General features: G+C 46.2%; 1 long non-coding RNA gene across 3 annotated transcripts in view; it reads right to left on the bottom strand.

Moving 5' to 3' along the window:
* Positions 1–12,592: 12,592 nt before the first annotated feature.
* Positions 12,593–22,164, bottom strand: part of LOC144239411 (uncharacterized) — a 146,877-nt gene continuing 137,305 nt past the window's right edge. For 2 of the 3 annotated variants that reach the window (XR_013337423.1, XR_013337421.1), the window contains one exon: positions 19,373–19,810. This is a non-coding gene — a long non-coding RNA (uncharacterized LOC144239411). Of the gene's footprint in view, positions 12,896–19,372; positions 19,811–22,164 lie in introns of those variants that run through there. The other variant, XR_013337422.1, reaches the window with a different exon arrangement.

Below are 22,164 nucleotides of genomic sequence, written 5' to 3'. Positions count from 1 at the left end.
TGTATTGGATTTGGGGACCTGCGCTCCCCAGGCTCCGGCTTCAGGGTCACGGTGCCACCCAGGACGATCCCTGGCCTCCTTCCCTTCATGAAATTGGAGCTTCTCAAAGAAAAAGAAGGCATTTTGCCTGGACAAAGATGTCTTGAAGCCTGGGGAGGTCCTGGCCAGGGGGGCAGGTTTCCCCCTCTGCTCTCAGTCCCCATTTTGCACCCCATCTGGGGCAGCCCAAAGGCAGAAGGTGAGGAAGGGGGAATTTTGGTCTCGCAGGTGAAGGAAAGGGCTGGTGGCAATGAGAGAGGCCAGCAAGTGTGACAGCACATCAGCAGGTACAACCGTCCCTGGAGAAGGTTCTTACTCCATCCCGGGGCACGCCTTCCTCCCAGCCCATCATGGTGGGGCTGGCAATGTGTGTGGACAGGCTCCCCTCACCAGGGCCCCCAGGGTTTGGAGGTATTTCTGCAACTTCCTTCTGTCTTCCCAGGCTTCTAAACAGTACAATAAGCCAGATGAACACTTGCAGTCAGCAGGGAACTATTTCTTTGAGTTTGGTAGCTGAGCCCTTCACTGAGCCCCAGTGCGGACCACAGGCCCTTTGGTCCTCGGGGAGAAAAGCTGTTTCTTGTAAGCTTTGATTATGTTATCCAGCAGGACTCTGTCCAGTTGTGGTGGAGGAAGTTTCACCTTAAATGATAACTTGTGTCCTGACGTTAAACCGCCCCATCTTTTCTCCCATATGCACACCCCGGGGGAGACAGAGATGTAAAAATCATTTAAAAGTCACCGTGAGCATGGCATTGACCCACTAACGCGGCTAGAAAGGGGCTGCAAAGCGGACAACCCGCACCGTGGCTTCCAGCAGCTCCAGCAGGCACAGGAGTGGACGGACACCAAGGTGTCCGGGGCCCCAGACATCACGCCATCTCACTGGTTTGCTGGGTGGGAGTGTGAGTGGAGCAGAGTCATCCTTTATCCCAGATTTGGCGTCAGACCTGCTCCTGGGATTAAAGCCTCCATTGTCTGCCATCCTGGGTCTCTGCCGCACCACCTGCCAGTCGGTCCCCGGCCAGCTACGCAGAAAGGCAGGCTCAGCGTCAGGTCACCCAATGGGCCAGCATCTGAAATGGCCTAATAAAGAAACCTGGGTGTGGAGGTTGGCATGCACACATTTGCTGAGCACGCTGGCTCTCTCTGCCTGGGAGCCGATGGGGTAGCCACCCCCACCCCCCCCGCCAGCCCCTGGCCCCTGGCAGTGGGGGAAGAGATTTGAAAGGTACAAGAGGCAGTGAGTGCCCTGTATGCCATCATCACACCAAGAGAGAACTCCAAGCCCAGGGGAAGGGCTAAGAAGTGGCTCATGCCTCTTCTTGGCTTATCCGTCTTTCCGGGGACACTTCTGCCCTAATTTGAGACCAGCATCTGGGATGAGGCCTGCCTCCTCTGGGATGGTTTCTGTCCTTATTCCCTCCCTCTGAAATACCTTCAGATCCTTGCAGAAGCCTGGTGCCCCTTGCTCTAGGCCTCTGCTCAAGCAGGGACTCATTGCCTTCCATCTTGGCCTATGTGTTAGGCAGGGGTCTTCAGAGAAACAAAACTAAAAGGATATTTATTATTATTGGACTTGGTGTAAGTTCCAGTCTGTGTTCGAAAGACCAGGAACCATGAGCGACGTCTGAGGGCAAGAGAAGATAGAGGTCAGCTCAAGCAGAGAGAGAATGAATTCACCTTTTTCTGCTTTTTTTATTCTACCTGGGGACCCACCGGGCAGGTAGGGGTGGGTGGGTGGTGCCTGGGCCCACCAGGGAGGGCCATCTGCTCTACTCAGCCCACCGATGCAAATGCTAACATCTTCCAGAAACACGCTGGCAGACACATCCCGACATGATGTTTCCACCAGTTACCTGGGCACCCCTTAGCCTAGTCAAGTTGACACCTGAAATTAACCATCCTGGCCTGTCTACTCCTTCGTCTTTCCCATCCCAGTCTGGAGATTCTCCTGCCCCTCCAAGACTGGGTTGGGACCTCTTCAGTGCTCTCACGACCCTTGTCCCCCTCTCTGGTCCCATCACTGCGTATTGCTACGCCTCTTCTGGGTCCTCCCCCCGGCAGAGACAGGCTCGGTATGAGTCATTGATAAATCCACAGTGCCCCTCCCACAGTCTGGCAATAGCAGACTCCTCAGAATACTCCATGCATGAAAGTGCCCTAGGTTTACTGAATTTGAGCCTCTGATTGGACTGAATCAATAGTTCAATTCAGAGCAGCTGGAAGGCAGGGTCCCGCACCATGTGGGGTATGGGTCCTCCAAACCCAGGGACCTGGTCAGTTCTATCACTTGGGGCACTTCTGCAGTGAAGGAGAGGGTCTGTTTCAGCAAGACCGCTCAGGTTTTAGGAAAACTATATAGGAAAACTATAAACAGGTGGGCAGAATGTGATGGACTCTCTGATATTTCCAGGTTGGAGTTGCCTAGGTCCGACCACGCAGGTGACCCCCACTCCACCATCTCCATGAGGGAAAACCATCTGGGCACCTCTGCTCCTCCACCTGCCCAAAGGCAGACCATCCAGGCATCCCAGACTCTGCCATCTCTATGGACCTCTGGAGTTTGGCTCACCCTGGTTCCCAGCACCCAGTGTAATCGCTGACCCAGGGTAGCTGCTCAACAATTGTTGACTGAGTGAGAGAAGAAGAGAGTTCGTGGACAAAGAAATCTTTTCCTGGAAAACTGATAACATAGCCCCTGCTGTGTATCTGCAGACCCTCCACATTCAGATTAGAAAACACAAACAAACGAACCCCAAACTCTCCTTTAATATATTTAAAGGTGATTTCCCACTAGTAGCATCCCCTCTCCCACATGAAGACACAGACGCACTGAATGGGATCTTCACCTAATGCACATCAGGATGTGAAGGGTCCGTGTGACGGAGCACTTACACCCGACAATGAGACTGAGCCACATCCTCAGGTGGTGACAAAGATAGAGCTGAACAACATGGAAAGAACAAAGCAGATGGCCGAATGACTCCATTCACCATTAATGTATAAAGCTGGTTAAACGGTGGGGCTGGGGGTGGGCTCAAGCTGCATCTTCTTTAAAAAGATCTGGGGACACCTGGGTGGCTCAGTCAGTTGAGCATTGGACTTCGGCTCAGGTCACAGTCTCGTGGTTCGTGGGTTTGAGCCTTGCATCAGGCTCATTCTGTCAGTGCAGAGCCTGCTTCAGAGCCTCTGTCCCACGCTCTCTGCCCCTCCCCCCTCTCAAAAGTAATAAAAACATTAAAAAAGAAAAAAGAAAAGAAAAAGACCTGAAGCCATTTACAGAAAATGTTATCATTCACTGAGTGTGAAATAGTGTCACTACTGGGTGGATTTGTTATGTGACTCTCTGCAGCTTTTTTGGAAGAAACAATGTTCTCCCTTTCTCAGAAATAATTTAGGAACCAAGTGGTTACCCACTTAGCATTTCCTGTAGATCTTAGCAGAATTAGTTAGCGTTACTTTACCAAGATGGTATAGAAATAGTACTTGGGACTGGGGCCCCTGGGTGGCTCAGTCGGTTAAGGGTCCGACTTCAGCACAGGTCATGATCTTGCGGTTTGTTAGTTCGAGCCCTGCATTGGACTCTGTTCTGCTAGCTCAGAGCCTGGAGCCCACTTCAGGTTCTGTGTCTCCTACTTCTGTTTCTCCCCTGCTTGTTCTCGGTCTTTCTTTCTCTCAAAAATAAATAAAGATAAAAAAAAAAAAGAAATCGTACTTGGGAACAAGGATTCCTCTTTGAATTAACTTCTCCCAGTTTTCTGACTCCCCGTTCAGCCTCCTTTGCCCCAGGCTGCCCCCTAACCAATCAATGCAGGTCAGTGTCTCCTACCTGCCTTCCCCCTCGCGTCTTCCTCAGACATCTGAGGCCCCCAGCCATGTCCAGATATCGAGCAAATCTTTCACTTAATGATAACAAGTGAGATGTCTATGCACCAGAAGGTTCTGGGTCTCAAACTTCAAGCAGCCTTGGAATCACCAGGAGCTTATTAAAGCAGATTCCTGGGCCCTGCCTCCAGAGTTTCTGATTCAGCAGGTCTGGGATGGAACTCAGGAATTTGCATTTCTGACAAGTTCTCCTGTGAGGCTGAGACTGCCAGCCCAGGGGTCACACTCTGAGAAGCACTGTACTGGAAAGTGCTGGAACATCATCACACCTCTGCCTTACTTGACGCCGCCCACACCCGCGAGAGGGAATGGCACAGCTCCTGCGAGCCTGGCCTCTCTCTTCCTGGTGCCCTCTGCCCGCCCCCAAATGTCATTGCAACAATCGCAGGCATCCAATTTTGTCTTCTTCCTGCTCAGCATCAAACAGACTTTTTAAAACATTTATTATTTTTGAGAGAGAGAGAGACAGAGACAGAGTGCGAGTGGGGGAAGGGCAGAGAGAGAGGAAGACACAGAATCTGTGCTGAGCTGTCAGCACAGAGCCCAACGCGGAGCTCGAGCCCACGAACCGTGAGATTATAACCTACGCTGAAGTTGGACGTTTAACCGACGGAGCCACCCAGGCGCCCCTCAGCATAGTACAAATTTCATCATGTTGATTTCCATTTGGTCTGAACCAACCAATCCAACTTTCGACTGGAAGAGAATATTCAACATTAAGTAAACATTGCCATGTGAAGAACGAAGAGAAGAACAGGAAGGAGCATGAAACGCCTAAGAAGTGATAAGAAATGAAGGAAGAAAAGCAGTGAGGATTCAAGAAACAAGAAGGGAGCCAAGATTTTCCATTCCTGCTGCTATGAAGAGACTCGGGAACTAGCTAGATGTCCGGCTTCTCAGCAGCAGAGAAAGAACAGCAGGACCATTGTTCATGGCTGTATGCAAATAATGATCTCTAACAACAGAAAATTCATCGGCGTCAGAGGGGATCATTTATGGCTGGCAGGAATTCTCCCTTCTGAGTTCTGTTGTGACCATCTCTTGAGAGGCCATCAGATGTCCTCGGGACTGTCCACACTGTCCTGGAGACCCATACCTCCTGAGGGAGGCGCCATAGCCATCTGGGACACAGGGCCTGTCCCCTGAGGACACCCGTGGGAAGCAGGATGACAAGGTGAATACACACTTCCCTCTCGGGGGGCCTGGGGCTTAAACACATCCATCCTTAGGCCAGGAAGCCAATCTGTGGCAAACAGGATAAGGGTGGGTGTGGGGACTTGGGTGGGGAGCCTGGGACCCTCACAGAGGTCAGAGCTGAGAGGGAGGGGGGGAGCTGTCCGCTCCAGGACCCCCAACCCCACTCCTCCCAGCCCTCAACGGGCATGGGAACCACCTGGGCCCACCTCCCCCAGATTCTCATGTAACAGGCCTGGAATGGAGTCTGGCTGACAAAAATTCCCCCGGCTGGTTGTAAAGGGCAGACTCCAGCCTCCCTGACTTAGAGTCAAGTTCAGACCACCCCTCTCCTTCCTTTTTTTAATTTTTTAAATGTTTTATTTATTTTTGAGAGAGAGAGACAGCGTGAGCAGGGGAGGGTCAGAGAGAGAGGGAGACACAGAATCCAAAGACAGGCTCCAGGCTCTGAGCTAGCTGTCAGCACAGAACCCGACACGGGGCTCGAACTCACGAACCCTGAGATCATAACCTGAGCTGAAGTCAGACGCCTAACTGACTAAGCCACCCAGGTCCCCCCCCCCCCCTTCTGCAGGAGAGGAAACTGAGCTTCGGAGAAACCAAGTGACTTGCCCAGGGTCACATAATAAGTGACTTAGCAGAAGATAGATGGGAATTCCCATCTCCATAAGACAGTTTCACATGTGGAGAAAAGAAGCTCTCTCGCTTCTGAGGTGAGAAGCGGTTGAATATTCTCTCCCCATTGGTTTTCACGGTCATCTATGGACTAAACCTCAGGGCCAGGCAGAAATGGAATCCAGCTCTCACACACGGATTTCCCTGTGGGGCTCTGTCCACACGCTGCTGAAATGAGCCTGGAAGGTTCTTATCCTGCCAAACAGGCTCCTGGGAGGCCTAACTATTGAGTCCTCCGAGGCAGCCTGCCTGTGTCTGCCCTGAGGCGGCGCACAGGCCACGAGCCTCCTCTCATTGTTTCTGTACTCTCAGGGAGGGAGCTTGTCACGTTAGGCTGGGGCACAGCAAGTCTGGCATATGGTGCCCACGGAGGGGCATAAGCTAGACTAAAAAATGAATCAGTAACAGAAAAATATTTCAGGGCAGCTGCGGTTTCTGAGGGTCCACCCTGTCAGGCACTGAGACCTGCAACTGGACCTCTCATGGAAACCCTCCCGGGCAGTCGTGGAAATGAGCCAGCGCAGGCCTCGCCGGGAGCAGTGGTGTGTGGGACAAAGCAGGGAGCCAGACGGCCAGGACTCGGCTGCCCTCAACTTGCTGACTGTGCTGAGCCAGAGCGGGGCCAGAGCGGGCTGGGAGAACTCCCTCGGTGCCAGGAAGTGAGGCAGACCCTCCAAGCGTGGCGGGTCCCATTTCTGCCATCTTGCCAGGTGACCCTCACGTCTTAGGAGGTGAGGTGACTGGGCACCTGGGGTGTCCGCTGTCCCCTCGGAGCTACCCCAGCAACTGGAAAGGAAGGGAGGCCGACTGGAAAGGGTGGAATGCCAGCTGGTCGAGGCCTTAGTTTTTGCAGGTCTACACAGGCGTTGGTGTGGGGATTGAATGCAATCGCAAGCGTCAGGTTCCCGGGATGGCACTCGGCGTGTTGGAAGTGCTCCGGGCGGGTCAGCCGTTGCCGGCGGTGCTGGTTTTGTGATGGGTCCGGCAAGGCCTTTCCTACCTGTACCCTCTTGTTAAAGAAATCACACAGAACCCTCCACGCAAACACACAAATGTAGCAGGTGAAAGCAAGTCAGACACCTGAACTGTCACTTGCACTAAAATGGAGCCTTGTCACACTCACGGGGACTTTGCCATCTGCGGCCCTTTCCCTTGCCTCCAGGCCTGCCCCCTGCACACAAGCCAGAGGTCAGACAGGAAGCGCTGGGGCCCAGGAGCACCCCATCCCCTAGCGTTGGCTGCTCTGCTTTCTGTACCCACTGGCCGGGAGTGGGCCTCTGTTTCCTCATCTGCGAAATGGGGGTGGTCCCCATTCACAGGGTTGTTCAGAGGTTTGCCAGAGACATGGAAAGGGGGCTTCGTAAAAATGTTAGGAATCAGGGGTGCCTGAGTGGCTCTGTCAATTAAGCGTCTGACTCTTGATTTCAAGAGTCAGGCTCAGGTCATGGACTCATGGTTTTGAGAGTTGGAGTCCCACGTGGGCTCTGCTTGCGCACAGACCTTGAGAAGCCTGCTTGGGATTCTCCCTCTCCCCCTCTGTGCCCCTCCCCCACTAGCACTGTTTGTCTATCCGCCCCCCCAACCCCCCACCCCCGAAATGTGCAGAACCACCTGAGCCCAGCACATCTGAAATTGGGGCAACTCAGAAGACTGGGTGGGCTCTGCAAACTACGTTGTCATTGCTCCCTCCCTGCAGACACAGGGCAACCTTGAAGCTTTTTCGCCCTTACCTTCTTTCAAACCTACCTGCATGCAACTCACAGGAATCAAGGCTAATCTCCTCTTTGCCAGTAAGGACTCTCTCTCTTTCTCTCTCCCTCTCTCTTTTTGAGAGAGACAGTCTCTACCTCTCTTTTTGAAAGAGAGAGAGATGGAGAGCATGAGTGCAATAGAGCATGCTCGAGTCGGGGAGGGGCAGAGAGAGAGAGAAGAGAGAATTCCAGGCAGGCTCCACACTGTCAGTGCAGAGTCCCATGCAGGGCTCAAACTCATGAACCAGGACATTATGGCCCGAGCCGAAGTCAGACGCCTAACTGACTGAGCCACCCAGGTGCCCCAAGGCTCTGTCTTTTAACTGAGATGCATATATTAAGCCAAAGGAATGACTGTCTAAGAGTGGACATGTCAGCCATCAGCTGACAGATCCCAGGAGGGAATGTTTTCCAAGGGGAGGATATTCCCCGCTCTCAGAGTACCGTAGGTTGCCCTTACGCCTTCCACAGGGGGGCCCACCAGTCAGGGTGACTTTGGTTTGCCTTTGGCACCTCTCCCAGTCCCTCCTAGGGCTCCCCTGATCAGATTCTCCCTTTGCTGTCTCTGGTGCCATGTCACGTGGTCATCAGCCCAACCAGTTGGTCATACTAAGAACTGAGGGTTTCACTGAGGCCAGGTAGTAAGTGGTCAGCCTGGGCAACAGACAGCCTCTACCTGCATGACCAAAAGCTGTCTCTGCCTTTTTTTTCACTGACGACACTGGAAGCATGGCCCCTTGTCTTTTTGGGTGCACATCTACCTTCACCCCCCACAGTTCCTTGGCATTCCGGGGCCCTGTTCCAGCATCTCACATTGCTCACAGCAATCTGACCAAGCGGCTACTACCATCATTCCTCCTTCCCAGCTAGAGAAACTGAGGCCTGGAGAGGTGAAGTGGTGGAGGTGGAATTTGAACCCATGATGTGCACTTCCAGAGGCCAAGAATCTTATTCTTCGCTACAGCCCTCTGCAAGCCGCCTCAAGAACTCGTGTTTTTCTGGGCTGGCCCTTCCACACAGCTGCCTCTCTCCTCCAGCTCACCCCAGGTGAGGACGCCTGGAGGCCATTTGCTTGTAGCAGGGGAGGGACATAGACAGCCCCTGGCCCCTCCTGTGGACGCTTTCGGAACCGGACTTTGACGGGAGGAAGCAAAGAGCAGGAATCAAGGGAAAGAGGTGACAGCTCATTTTGGCTCAACAAGACCTTGCTTTGCTCTCAAATCCCGGAGTGTGGGGTCACTGCCAGGTGCCCCAGGAGACCTGTGTTTTTACAGCTCAGCTCGCAAATCCCTGTCCCTCCCCCAGACATGGCATTGTCTTTGGCAAACCAGGGGGCTGTGCAGAGTGCTCTCGAGGGCCCCCTTGCTCTAACATAACTTTAGCTCCTACTGAGCAGGGAAGATGACAGGCTGCACAAAATGGTTTGTAAACAATGTCCAACTGATGGGTGCCTGGGGGGCTCAGTCACTTAAGAGTCTGACTCTTGATTTCGGCTCAGGTCATGATCTCACGGTTTGTGAGATAGAGCCCCAAGTTGGGCTCCACACTAACAGCATGAGGCCTGCTTGAGATTCTCTCTCTCTCTTTCCCTGTCTTTCTGCCCCTCCCCTGCTTGTCTCTCTCTCTCTTGTCTCTGCTCTCTCTCTCTCTCTCAAAATAAATAGATACTCTAAAAAAAAAAAGTCCACCTCTCATCCTACTGGTTGAAGAGAATAAGGGACTAGAAAGCCCAAAACATCTCGAAAGGAAATAAAACAGCCCTATCGTTCAACAGATACAATCTTCCAGATTAAAACCCCCTTTCTCCTAACAAATGCCAAGATGATTTTAGCCAAGTATTTCAGCAAAAGTTCCTTTAGTATCTTCAGTATCTTAGCAAGAGCTCTCTAGATGGTTTGAGATCAGAGATTCCCAAAGAACTCTGTCTCTAATTCTATATGTCAGGAGGCATCAGTATGGAATGAAAAGAATGGGTCACTGGTGAGCTCTACACTGACATGGCTCCCTGCCCTGATCCTGGTCATGGCGTCAGGTGAGCAGCTGGGAGAACCATTGCAAGGGCTGGAGGACCAGAGTTGGACGTAACGAAACTCCCTTGGCTCAGTGAAGCAGATGGGCTGACGGGTGAGCAGGCCACTCTGCTAAATGGAAGGCTGGTGTGTCTTTGGATGGCAGATTGTAGGACACTGGGTGTAGACTATCTACAAATAAGTCATCTGTGAACCCAATGACTTTTCTGTCAGTTTGTTTATTGGTTCAGAGTGAGAAAACAGCATCTTGGTTTCTGAAGTTTTGGGGCATCATATAAAATACTCTTTGTGAAGCAACAAAGTTTTTGTGGCTGTGTTGAACTTCGCAAACTCCAATACAGTTTTTTAGGTAAGCTCTTTGCTGACATAAAAATACGTGGACAAAAGTGCACAAATGATCTGCGTAAGAGCACAACAAATTTTCACAAAGGAACGAAATCTATGAAATCATGACCAGATTAAGGAACAAGACATTGTTGAGTCATTATATTGTACATTCAATTGTGTGTATCCTGACCGGGGGCTCGATCCCTTTTCCATGGGATGAAGACCTGAGCTGAAATCAGGAGCCAGACATTCAACCAACTGAGCTACCCAAGTGCCCCACCCTTTTCACTATCTTCATGGCGTCTTTTGATGGACAAAACTTCTTGGCTTTAATAAAGTCCAGAAATGTTCTTAGTGCTTTTTTATACTATATTTGAGAACATTGTTCACGTCCAAGATCATGATATTATTCTCTAATATTATCTTTTAGAAGTTTTGTCATTTTACCTTTCACATTTATCACGGTCTACCTGATTTTATTTTTTTATGTTTATTTATTTATTTTGAGAGAGAGAGGGACAGAGAGAGAGAGAGAGAGAGAGACCAGGAGAGGGGGAGAGAGAGAAGAAGAGAGAGATTATCCTAAGCAGGCTCCAAACTGTCAGCACAGAGCTGGGTGCAAGTCTCGAACTCACAAACCATGAGATCATGACCTGAGCTGAAACCAAGAGTCAGACTCTTAACTAACTGAGCCCCCCAGGTGCCCCTACCTGATTTGATTTTTGTACCTGTTGTGAGATAAGGTCAAGATTCATTTTTTTAAAATGAGTATCCAATCGATCCAGCAGAGTTTATGAAAAGACCATTGCTCCTATCTCATTGCATGGCAGCGTCTTCTAAAATCACAAATCAAGTAATTGAATATGCGTGGTCTCTTTTCCAGAACTTCATTTCTGTTCCATTGGTCTATTTGTCTCTGCTTATGCAAATCTTACACTGTCTTATTTACTACAGCTCCAGAATAAGTCTTGACAAATGTTCCTATTCAAGATTGCTTTGGTCTTTTAATTTTCCAAATAAATTATAGGATGAAGTTGATGCTAAAAATAAAATTAACAAAATTCGACTGGAATTTATGTTGAAATTGTGATAGTTCTGGAGATCAATTTGGAGAGAACTGACTCTAAAAGAAGTAAATCTTAGGGACCCTGTGTGGCTCAGTTGGTTGAACACCTAACTCTTGATTTCAGCTCTGGTCATGATTCCAGGGTCTTGGGATCAAGCCCCACATCAGGCTCTGTGCTGAGTATGGAGCCTGCTTGAGATTCTCTCTCTCTCTCTCTCTCTCTCTCTCAACTAAAATAATTTAAAAATGAAAAAAAAAATAGAGTGTGAAGTCTTTCATTCTGTAAATATTTGCTTAGGGTTTCTTTAATATCTTTTAATAAAAATCAAATAGTTCTTAATTAAATTTTATCACATTGATTTCTCTATTTTTTAAAGCCTTTTTAAAGAACAATTTTAGGTTCACAATGAAACAGAGAGGAAAGTAAAGATTTCCTATATACTCTTTCCTTCAACACTTGCATAGCCTCCCCCATAGTCAACATCCCCAACTGGAATGATACATTTGTTATAGTTCATAAACCTACGTGGGCTCATCTTATCACCCAAAGTCCATGGTTTACATTACAATTTACTCTTGGTGTCATATATTCTATAGGTTTGTAAAAATGTATAATGATGTATATCCGCCATTATAATATACAGAGTATTTTCGCTGCCCTAAAAAATCATCTGTGCCCCAAGTATTCCCTATATTTTAGGTGCTTTTGTAAATGGCATCATTTAAAATTTGGTATTTGCCAATTATTCGTCACTACTTAAAACTATCAGTTCTCTTAAGTTGATTGAACAGCCCATCTGCAGTGTGGTCAAAGCTACTGATTTGTGAATCAAAGTCATTATTTACAGTAAAACATTTTTTTGGTATGTTTTCTCTTTGTTATTCAGATTGGATAATTTCTGTTGTTCTTCCCTCAATTTTATGGACTCTACCTTTTGTCATATCCATTCTACCATTGAGCCTATCCAGTGAGTTTTTTTATTTCAGTTATTTTATTTCCTAGTGCTATAATTTCCATTTGGTTTCTTTTTTACAGCCTCTGTTTCTGGGCTGAGATTTTTCTCTTCTTTCATTTGTTTCAAGAGAATTGGCACTTCCTTGCTAAAGCATTTTTATGACAGCTGCTTCAAAGTCTGGTCAGGTGCTTCCACCACCACCTGGTTCATCTCAGCATTGGTGTCAACTGATGGTCTTTTCTCATCTAAGTTATTCTCCTGGTTCTTGATATGATGTGTATATTTGGACATCTTGCCTTCCATGTTAGGAGACTCTTGATCCTATTTGAATCTTTTTTTCCCTTTCTTTTCTCTCTTTCTTTCTCTCTTTCTTTCTTTCTTTCTTTCTTTCTTTCTTTCTTTCTTTCTTTCTTTCTTTCTTTCTTCCTTCCTTCCTTCCTTCCTTCCTCTTTCTTTCTTTCTTTCTTTCTTTCTTTCTTTCTTTCTTTCTTTCTTTCTTTCTTTCTTTCTTCCTTCCTTCCTTCCTTCCTTCCTTCCTTCCTTCCTTCCTTTCTTCCTTTCTTTCTTTCTTTCTTTCTTTCTTTCTTTCTTTCTTTCTTTCTTTCTTCCTTCCTTCCTTCCTTCCTTCCTTCCTTCCTTCCTTCCTTCCTTTCTTTCTTTCTTTCTTTGCCAGCTATCACCCTATTTAGGCTAGCAAGCAGACCCGAGCCCTGTTTCATGGGCTGTGGGTCCAATGGCAATTTAATTTCAGAGCCTTTGTCATATTATTACAGTCTCTTGGGGCTCCCACTGGTCCTTCTTGCTGCTACGTGAGGAGGCTGAAGGAAATTCCTCAGGCTGGTTCTCCTGGTGACTCTAGATATGGGAAGGGAATCTTGGGTTCGTGGAGACAAAGAAGTTTCTTCCCAGGTGAGGTTGCTTGTTACATTATAATCCCCTTTTCTGGTACCGTCTGGTCACTGCAGGTGTCTGTCAGTGAGAGAGGAGAAACTCAGGCCCACCAAAAAGAGGTAAGAGTGAATCTATTTTGGCTATTCTCTGGAGCCAGTCTGGGCAGCCGGAAATGCCAAGCCTAGATCACCTTCTCCTGTTGGACAAGGGGGTAGTAAGACACCCCACGACTATGTTTTTCCTGCAGAACTAAGATCTCTAGCTTGTTTCCCTCTCTCTTTCCCCTTTCAGAGTTTTCTCCGGTGGCCTCTTGCATTATTTCCAGAGTTCATCATTGTACTTAGTTGGGAGGGGAAAAGGAAGAAACTATTTTGTGCTATCTTGTCTGGACCAGAAGTCCTTTCAATAACTTTTGAATACAAAAACAATTCATCGACAGAATCAGAGATGACTCCATCTTGAATATAATTCATCGACCTAAATATAGCCGGGTTGGTTATAAAAAGGAAATCAATCACAGACTCTTAGAATTGGTAGGATCTTCAACTCTATTCCACTTTCTTTTACAAAAGAGACACTTTCTGTAGAGCACCCCGACATATGGACAGCCCACTTCCACCATCCCATCGGACCGGGGAATTGTCCAACTAGTGGCTTGCCTGGGATATTCAAGGAAAACATTATGGATCCACCCATGATAGGAGAAAGAGGTGGGGTTGCCTATTTTAATTTCAGGAACTAGTATATTTCAGGGCAGTGCGTGAACAGCCAGTAAAGATGAATGCAAATTATGGGTGGAAAGAATACACGTGGAGAACAGAGAAAGCAAAGCTAGTGAACGTTTTAAACATACATTTTCACCCCACTCTCAACTTAAAAAAAAAAAAAAAAAGGAGGCAGAAACCTGCTGTTTAAAGCAGGAAATATTAGAAAACACCAGCTGAGAAACTGCCCACTTGGCATCTGTGAGCTCCAGCTGGCCCTCTGACCCCGCTCCTATTTTAAGTTCATGACGCACAGTCAAGCATTCCTTTGCTGCACCTGAAAGAATGACTTCAGCCCAGACTGAGTCCTTATTGGAAGTGACAGAGTTATTTTTAGAGCTGGGCACGTAGTTTGCTTCAGCCTAATTGTTGGAAACTTCAAGGAAATGGTGAGGGGATGGCTCTCTCATTAACGTCCCACCTGTTGTTCTACCAAACGGCACCTCGTTTCTCAGACAGCGTGTTAGTTTGGAACGAGTCACCATTGCCAAGGATGACTCTTGCTTCCCCCACTGTTTGTCACAAACTGCACTCTGAGCCTCCCACACCAGCTCATACCCATCTCGCCCATGGAGATGAGCCCCCATGCCAACCTATTCTTGCCCTCACTAGCTTACCTTCTCTAGAAAGCATAAGAGCACAGCCAGATTTTGAGTGTCTGAATTTGGATTCTATCATTTACAAATTATGTCTTTGGGCAAATTACTTCTTGAGGCCTTAGTTTCCCAATCTCCATAGACTAATAATTCATGGTTATAAGGATTAAGTAAAAGGTTGTAGGCAAAAAGCAATCTGTGGTGCTAGCAGCAGGGAGTGCTTAACAAATTCTGGTCATCATCATCATCATCATCATCATCATCAAGGGCTCAAAACACTTTGATGTGTTGTTCCACTTGGTCTTAACAAGAAACCTATGAGGGAGGGGATATTGTCTCCACTTAATAAATGAGAGCAGTGAGAATTAGAATGGATGGGTGAGTTGACGAGTCACAGGACCGCTAACAGGGAGAATTCAGGACTCTTGGCTTCAGTGACAGTGCCTGGGGCAGCACAACAAATGGCACCATCACATTGAGTAGCAGCCACAGTAGCAGGACCAGCAGCAAGTACAGCGTGATCAATTGTCTGCACACCAGCTCTCGTTAAATATTCACAACAGCCATAGGTTCTGGTTCTATCATAAAACCCCGCTTAAGATAAGGGGACCAAAGTTCAGAGAGATCAGGGAAGGTGTCCAGTGGCACAGAGCTGAGAGTAGGGGAGTTGGGGTGTCCCCCTGGTCTACCATGCCCAAGCTGTGCTCTCAGTCCCTCTGCTGCTGTCTACTGTGGCAAACCCTGAGAACAACTGCAAATACTTGCCCTATCAGCACAGCCAGTGAAAGGAGGACAAGCTATTTGTTCCAGATTCCTTGGGATTTTCTATGCAGTCGTGTTGCTTGCAACAAGAGATAGTTTTATTGATTCTTTTATTTCTTTTTCCTGTCTTGTTACGGTGGTTAGAACTTCTAATGCTGTGTTGAGTAAGAGTGTTAGAGCAGACATCTTTGCTTTGTTCTGCATCTTTGATCCAGATCTTAGATGCATTCAGTCTTTCACTATTAAATACAATGCTTGATGTAGGCTTTAGAAGATATTCTTTATGAGGCTGAAGAACTTCCCTGATATTCCTAGTGCATAGACAGGTTTTTTCATTATTAATGGCTATTGAACTTTGTTAAATGATTTTTTTGCATCAGTTGATATGATCATATGATTTTTCTTCTTTAGCCTGTCAATATGGTAGATTACATTGACTGATTTTTAAATACTGAATCAGTGTTGCATACCTGGCATAAATCCTTCTTGGTCATAGTGTCTTACTATTTTTATACATTGTTGGATTTGATTAAATTTGGTTGATGATTTTTGCACCTAAGCACATGAGAGATAATAGTCTTTAGATTTTTGGCAGGGGGAGGGTACTGTCTCTGGTTGATTTTGGTATCAGAGCAATGATGGCCTCATATGTAGAACTGGGAAGTGATTTATCCTTTCTTATGTCTGGAAGAGATTGTATAGAAATAACATCAATTATTCTTTGAACGATAAAATTTTCCAGTGAAGCCATCTGGGCCTAAAGATTTCTTTTGTGGAGCATTTAAATTGCACATTCAATTTCTTTAATAGTTAAAGAATTGAGTACATCATCTATTTCATCTTGGCTAAGTTTTGGTAGTTTGTGGTTTTTGAAGAATTGTCTCATTTCTTCTAAGTTGTTGAATTTATGAGCATAAAGTTGTTTGTAGTATTTTTTATTATCATTATAATGGCTGCAGAATTTATTGTGTTATCTCCTGCGATTCCAATATTAGGGATCTGTGTCTTCTTTTTATCTTTGCCAATCTTGCTAGAGGTTACTGATTTTATTTATTTATTTTTTGAAGAACCATCTTTGTGTTTCAATTACTTTTTCTACTGTTTTCCAGTTTTCAATTTCATTGATTTCTGCTCTTTATTGTTTCCTTTCTCTGTTTGCTTTGAAATTATTTTGCTCTTCTTTTTAAAATTTCTTGATGTAGGAACTTAGATTAGTGATTCAAGATATTTCCTTTTCCAAGGCAGCTTTTAGTGCCATAAATTTCCCTTTCAACATTGCTTTAGCTGCCTCTCACAAATTTTAATATGTTTATTTTCATTTTCATTCAGTTCTATTATTTTTAAAGGTTCCTTTGAAATCACCTCCTTGTCCCATGAATTACTTAGAAGTTTATTGTTTAGTTTTCAAGTATTTGGAAATTTTCCTGTTGACCTCCTGTTTTGATTTATAGCTTGATTCCATTGTGGTCAGATAACATACTGTATGATTTTAATTCTTTTGAATTTGTTAAGGTTCGCTTTATGATCTAGGATATGGTCTACCTTGCTGAATGTTCCATGGGCCCTTTGAAAGGACAGATGTTCTGCTGTTGTTGACCAAGCATCCTATAAATGCCAATTAGATCTTTTTAGTTGGTGGTGGTGTTCTAATTTTCTCTTTAGTGGTCCTAAAGGTCCTGAGCGGGAATGGGGGTGAGGGTGAAAAGTTCCCAAAGGCAACTGCAAATTTGTCTCACTTTCTTTCAGCTGTCTTAGTTTTTGCTTTGATATTTTGAAACTGTTATTTGGTTCACAGGACAGCTATTTTTTCCTTAATGGAATACTCCTCTTGCCCACGGTAGCTTTCTTTTCTCTGGAGTTTATTTTGTCTAATACTAACATATCCATTCATGCTTTTGATTAATACTTGCATGGTATATCTTTTTCCTTTCTCTTGCTCTCAGGCTCCTCAGTTCATTAAATTTGTAGTGAGTTTCTTGTAAACAACCTATAGTTTGTAATCCACTCTGCCAATCTCTTTGAATTGGTGTATTGAGACCATTTCTATTAAAGGTATCTAACGATCTATTAGGGCTAAGTCTGGTGTTGTCACATCTGTTTTCTGTCTGTTCTTTCTGTTTCTCCTTCCTCTGTTCCTTTGTTCTTGCCTTTCTGTGGGTTGCCTGAACATTTTTTAAAGTTCCGTTTTGATTTAATTATTATGTCTTTTAATACATCACTTTGTATTGCTTTCTTATGTGATTATTATTATGTTAGGAGACTGTGTTGCTGGGCAACCCTTGGAAGTGGGGAAGTAGCCACTGGGCCTGGGTGTCCTTATGTTACTGGGTCAAGGCCTGGGAGACACGGGGCTTCATTGCTGCTGCTGTGGGTGGATCAGGCCACTCGTTGATGTCTCATTTGTGGCTCAGGGGCCAGAACTGCTTGGGGTTTTGCTGCTTCTCCTGCCACTGCTGCCCCCACCGCCAACAGATTAGACTGTTTGCAAGGACCCTAGATTGTAGTGGGGGCTGGTAATTCTTACTGGGCCTCTGTTGGATTTTCCCTCTCCTGAACTTTGATCAGAGAGAGGAGGATATTCTGGGGTTTCATTTTTGGTTGTTGTTTTCTTGTCTGTGCCTATTGGTGATTCCAGATTGCGAACATCTCTTGTGCCCAGATCAGGGAACATGGGAAATAAAAAGAAAATCCGGGGAACCCAGAAAGTTGTTTCTCAAGTCTTGAGGTTCCTTGCCAGTCCACCGTGTTTTGTTTTGTTTTGTTTTCCAACTTTCAGATTTCTTTTATCATTGTCTGTTGAATAGTTTTCAGGGTATGCCGTTGTATTTGGAGAAATGGAGTCGGGAAAAGTTAGCCTATGCCATCCTGTTCCAGAACCGGAATAGGACAGCCTATTTTCTACATGTTCCAGACATATTTTTTTTTCCTGGTTGATTTTCCAGAAAGCAGAAAAAATATTATCAATGGTGCTTCCTGTAGTCAAAGCTACACCCTCTTTCTCCTTTTCGGAAGGGATGGATTGCATTACTCAGTAGTCCCGCTTCTCTGAGCCCGCTCTGTAAAGCCTAAACAGGTAATCACTTCTTTCCTGGACCAAATGTTGATCAGTAGTGTAAATACTTGTCTGCAGCATGGAACATGGTTTTCTTTGAGCTCTTCCTAGTTCTTCCCCGGAGCCTTGAATGCAGAGGTTTTCCTCTGGTGCTGAAAGGCTTTAACTACATTTATCTAGAAATACATTCCCACGGCAAGAATGGAACTTTCCTCATTATGGTTGTTTAGTTGCAAAGACTTCTTATGTCTGTGTTTTACCGATTTCTCATCTTGGACCCTTGCCTGACAATATAGGATGGCCTCTTGGCCCAGTGACTCACGGGAAAGCACAATATTGAAGCTTGAAGTTAATGTTTTAAATTTACCAGCAAAGGCAGAATAAGCAGAACGCTGAGCCCTGCCCCTCCTTAAAAAAAGAAAAATACAGTCTTCTGTGCCCTTTTCCTCACCATAAAGATAATCCCCTAGTTTCTCTTAAGTAACGAGAGAGTGGAGAGAAAAAAAAAAACACCCACCGATTTGCTGAATATCTTTTACTTAAGAGACACAGTTTAGAAATGAGTAGATCACATGTAACATGATTTATGCCGCTCTTATTTTGGACCGTACATCACCTCTCCCCAAGATTTTGAAACTCCTATAAAATGAATCCATAAAATATTAAAATATATAGCAACACTTGTAAGTTTACATGATTTTAGGCTTACATCACTACAATGATTCACATAATGTGGTAAATAATAGAAACTTTAAAAATCGAATATTTATATCCTTAGGATGAAATTGAATGTTCACATGTGAAGTAACACATTTTCAAGTACATGCTACGTTTTTCCCTGAAATCGCCTTTTCTCCACTTGCTGTGTCTTAAAATTTTTTTTTTCAAAACATATACCGTTTTTTGGCACCACATGAAAAGTTTATTGTTTGAGTGCAGGGTTAAAAAGAGGCCAGTAAATTAACATACTATATTTGATATGGGCACCGTTCACTCCAAAGTTTCAAAAGACCCAGAGAAATCACGTACAACCAACCAGCGTATTAAAATTGTTTTTATTATTTAAAAAAATTATCATAAAAATCTGGGTTGAAGCACTTTTTTTTTTAAATTTGTAAAAGTGGGACAATTTGAATGAGTTTGAATAAAACATGAATGGAAACCTCTCTGTCACCTATAACCTCAGCAAAGAATGTGACTGTCAACATTTACCCAGAATCTCAATCTCCCATTATATGTGTGAGCTGAGCTGAGACCATATATATCAGTCTCTTAAAATATTATTTGCCCTTTTCACTGATAAAGCAACAGAGAATGAGAGTAAAAATGTAATAAACATATGAGAAAAATGACTCCTTTTGCCTACTTTCAGCAAACCTAATGTTAAAAAAATATATCATAATAATAAACAAATCCGTTCACAAGGAAAACAGCTTTTCACTTCGTTTCTTTTGAAGTGAATCTCCTTTTATTTTTATTTTTGGAAGTCTACAAATGCAGGCTTCCTTGGAAATGGATGAATTCTGTCGAGTTTCCAGACTCCGAAGATAAACAAAGCCGTGAATTTCTCTTCCCTCCCCCACCCCCACCCCCGTAAATAACCTCAGGCCACAGTCTGAGCCTCTCCCTCTGCTCCTGGGGCTGGGGGCTGGGTAGGCCGGTGACACCGGGGTGAGGCAGAGGGGGGAGGAGGGGGGTCAGGGAGGAGCAAGAGGGGCTGGGCTCATCCCGGAGCGAGCCCCAGCTGCAGCCGGGTAAAGAATGTCACATGCATGCCCGCACACACAAAGTGTACACAGTGGAGCCAGGCGAGAGAGAACTGTTAAAAAAAGAGAAGAAAGAAAGAAAAAGTACTGCTTCATCAGCTAAAAAACAGTCCTGTTCTTTCCTGGTTTGATTTCAGCTTGAAGTACTGGCTTGGAATTGCCCGCAGCGATATTGGGCCCCTGCCCACACAGCAGGCAGACGGCTTTCCCTGCCAGCAACAGGCTTTTAATAAAACAGGATGCTCGCCCATCACTAAGGCCACTGAGGACTGCCTTGGAAAGGGGTCCCAGTCCCTGTGAACTGCTTCCCCCAAAGCACTTCTCTGGTCCTTATCAGGAAACTCCACTCTGGAGCTCCTCTCCCACAAGAAACGCCCCTCCCCCAGGGGATTGCTGGGGTGAGTGCTTGGGGGGTAGGCACCCCATTCCCTGAGCTATCTGCTTCTGCAAGCTTCTCACCACCCGCGAGCGTGCTCCCTTCTTCCTTCTAGGCATTTGGCTTTTATGACGTCTTCCACCTTGACAATTAAATAGGATAGACTTTTAAATACGGAGCTGGCTTGTATAGGAAGGATGAAGACAGTGAGGCCTCACCTTCACACAGCCAGCTCTAATGAGTCAAATGCCAGGTCTGTATTTGGACCCGACTTACCATCTCAGGTGTGAAGAAAGTTAGCACCTGGGGGAGGTTCACCTGCCTGTTTGTTTTCTCCCCACTCGGGATGAAATGGGGTATGTTTCTGTTGGGACAGTGGTCCTTGAAGTTTACTAGCTGCACTGTAAAAAGATGTCCCAATTAATGGGTGAGCTCCCAGGGTGCCCTTCAGATGCCAGAGACCCTATGCGCTGCACCTCCCTGCTGGCCCCAGGGCATGGGAAGTGGAGTGCTCAAAGTTCCCCAGAACTATATTACCCATAGGCCCACAGGCACAGCCGGCTCCTGCCAGGATGTTCCAAAGTGGCGGAGTACGGAACACACACCAGGCAATCCCCAAGTGGACCTGGATGACCTCATTCGTGATTGGACTCCAGCGTGAAAGAGATGCCACTGTCATTAATAGAAAAGGCCTTTGGGCACCTGGGTGGCTCAGTTGGTTAAGCGTCCGACTTTGGCTCAAGTAATAATCTCATAGTCTGAGCCCATCGTCGGGCTCTGTGCTGACAGCTCAGAGCCTGGAGCCTGCTTTGGATTCTGTGTCTCCCTCCCTCCCTGCCCCTCCCTTACTCACACTCTGTCTCTCTCTCTCAAAAGTAAATAAATATTTAAAAAAAAATTTTTTTTTAAATAAGAAAGCCTTGACAACCTAGAATCTATCGCCAGAACTGCCCTTGCTTTGTCTTCTCCAGCTTTAGACAACTTGATATGTGTGTGTCTCAGTCTCCTCATTTGTAAAGTGCAGAGGGGGGTGTTGGAGGAGGAGAACTCATCAGCTCCTATGCTGTGCTTTCCCTTCCCACCTCCATGTGAGCCTTGCGGATCCCTCAGGGCACCTTCCTACCCTTCTCTGGTGGGGAAACACAGACAGACATAGCCCATCGGTCAGAAATGGCACTTGAGTAAAGACCTGCGATGATTTCTAACTTTTCTTCCAAGAGTGATAGTCTGTGAGCCTTTGAGTCTCAATCCAGTATGTGTCTACGTACTTTGAAGTTCTGGGGAGGAAACTGAAGACATTGGTGGTGGTACAGGTGGTGTTTTCATTTCTTCCTTCACTTGAAGTTCGTGACTTTGGAAGTGAAAGGAGGAGGGAGGAAGTATATGGAGGGAACATCTGGGCATGTAGATGGTGTCAGAGTGGAGAATTGTGTCTGCTGGACCGCAGCCCAGATCCACCCCAGAGCAGCGGGGTCCTGGCAGGAAGCACGATGTACTAACCCAAATCTGAGAACATGCGGCAGGAGACCGGCCAGTGTGACCAGAAAGAGTTTAAACAGAAACTTCAGAGGGAGGAATAAAAAAAAAAAAAAAAAAAAGGCCCAAATAAATCTATAAAACCAGAAACAATGAAGCACAGTGCAAGAATATCAGCTAGCGCTCTTGAAAGAAAAAGAAACGACTCTTGCTGACTCAAGCGAAAGGGGAATGTATTGGACGTTGTCGAGGGGTTCACAGGAGAGCTGTTTTCAGAGATGGAGAGCGGGGTTCAGGCCAGGAGGGACCATGAGTGCGACAGGTGCCTCCGCGGGACATGGACAGGCTGTGGTCACTCCTGAAGCTGCTCAGCTCTGCTCTGGGGCTGGCAAGGGTGCTGGGGACAGCTTCCTTCTACTTCCATATGGGGAGGGCACAGCACCTAGACTCTCCTGCCCCCCACGACTGCCCAATGGTCAAGACCATGCCACAAAGGAACACTGAATTGTGCAAAGGAAGGGAACATGGATTCTAGCTTACTAAAAAAAAAAAAAA

Source organism: Crocuta crocuta, unplaced genomic scaffold, assembly GCF_008692635.1.
Source record: "Crocuta crocuta isolate KB4526 unplaced genomic scaffold, BGI_CrCroc_1.0 scaffold67, whole genome shotgun sequence".
Taxonomy (NCBI): Eukaryota; Metazoa; Chordata; class Mammalia; order Carnivora; family Hyaenidae; genus Crocuta; species Crocuta crocuta.
Note: the sequence above shows the minus strand (reverse complement) of the source record. Positions and strands in the feature narration are given on the sequence as shown.